Raw genomic sequence first — 1,888 nt, 5'->3', positions numbered from 1 at the left:
CCTACCTTTGAAAGTTTGTAAGCCAACTGCTTCAGTTACTATCACTTGCTTCTCAGGCCCATGTATCTTGGCTCTCTGTAATGAATGGCTGTGCACAATATCCCTCAAATTAGTTTGATTCCAGTTTTTCTATTTTGTATCATCAAATTCATTCTGATTCACAAAAACCCTATAAGACAGTATATATATATATATATAAGACAGTATAAAATTGCCCTGTAGGATTGTCTAGACTATACGATGGTATTGTGGGTTAGGTCCTGGGCTGCTAAGCACACGATTGGTAGATCAAACCCAACAGCTGTTGTGATAGACAAAGATGAAACTGTTTGTTCCTGAAAACATTTAGAATTTTGGAAACTCTGTGTCTAGTTTTTGTAAGTCAGAATTGATTCAATCACAGTAGAGAGTGGTTTGAAGTGTAATCCTTGTAGGACCAGGTTTCAATGTCTTCCTTCCAAAGTTTTGCTGGAGAGTTTGAGTTGCCAACTTTCTGGTTGTTGACAAGTCCCTAACCATTGCACCACGGATCTTTTGAATACCAGTGTGGGAGCCCTGGTGATCTAGAGGTTACACATTGGGTTGTGAGCCACGTGGTTGGCAGTTCAAAACAACCAGCAGTACCTGGGAGAAAGACTGGGTTTTCTATTCCTGTAAATGGTTCCAGTCTCAGAAACCCAACAAGGGTCACTGTGAGTCAGCCTTGACTCCATGGCTGGGAGTTTGTTTGTTTTTTTCATTTATGGGCTTCCTTTGTGTCCTCAGAGGATTTTATTTTATTATTATCACTTTTTTTGGTTAGGGGAGAGCGCAAATGCAGCCCCTCACTACCACAAATTATGCAGGCGAGTTGCCCACATTTGGGGGAATCGCAGGGCCCAGCACATCCCGAGTGCTATGGATAAGCCTCACCCTGGAAAACCACCTTTATGATCATGGTATCTCCCCTACCAGGTAGGTATAACATTTTAGTAATATACACTTGAACAATTAGAACCTCAAATTATTCCCTCCTTTCTCATAGTACTTATTTTCTTTAGATACAGTTTGTGTGTTTCAACTCTTTCTCCTTTTGACTTCCTCAAACGAGATCACTTGATCCCTAATGAAAAAGTATCTGATGTGACTCTATCCATGGTTCTTTTTAGGCCTGCTGGACTCACGTGAGTCCAGGGAATGTTCAGGTTTTCCTAGTACATGCAATTTATTATATTACCATGTTGATGAATGTGTATAGTAATGGGGTGAGAAATGTGCATAGGTGGTATAAGAAATGTGCTGTTCAGGCAAATTGTCTATCTCTGTAGGCTTTGAGAGTCCTAAGATAATTGATGGAAAGTCATTTATCTCATCACCTATTATTGCAATGTGAACGGATATAAATATGGAGCTAAACATTGACCAAGAGTCGACAGAACTATGTCTGTAAACATCTTATGAGATTGTGTGAGGCATGATTAAAAATTAATATTTTTAGTTCTAAAATTATTTTTGTCAGTTACTTAGTAGTTACTTTAAAGCTTTACTTTACTAAAGTAGTTATTTTAGTCCTTTAATGCTTATTACATGGAATAAAAAATACCTTTTCATTTACATGGAATATTTTTTGTTTTTGCATATATTAGATGCAAAATAACCCTTGCATATATTATAAAAATTAAAAGCAAGAGAAGAATATTCTCTTTATAGCATCAGACCAAAGTGGGACACTGAGGAAATTTACAGAATTTAGTGGGGCTCTGTAGGAATAGAAATGGAAATGTAACTCTTTTACTATTTCAGCAAATTTCAAAGCATAAAAGAAAAGTTAAAAATTGGATAAAAAAAGAATGGATCTCATTGACTTCCTTTGTCCATTAGGCTTCTTAAAAATTTTACTCTTTAGGCA

General features: G+C 36.8%; 1 non-coding gene across 1 annotated transcript; it reads right to left on the bottom strand.

Annotated features, from left to right (window-relative positions):
* Positions 1–799: 799 nt before the first annotated feature.
* LOC115873663 lies at positions 800–962 on the bottom strand. Its single transcript, XR_004048552.1, has one exon. It is a non-coding gene; the product is annotated as a U1 spliceosomal RNA (small nuclear RNA).
* Between the last annotated feature and the right edge of the window lie 926 nt (positions 963–1,888).

This window comes from Echinops telfairi, unplaced genomic scaffold, assembly GCF_000313985.2.
Source record: "Echinops telfairi isolate 266 unplaced genomic scaffold, ASM31398v2 ScPeMD7_7469;HRSCAF=8507_0, whole genome shotgun sequence".
NCBI lineage: Eukaryota > Metazoa > Chordata > Mammalia > Afrosoricida > Tenrecidae > Echinops > Echinops telfairi.
Note: the sequence above shows the minus strand (reverse complement) of the source record. Positions and strands in the feature narration are given on the sequence as shown.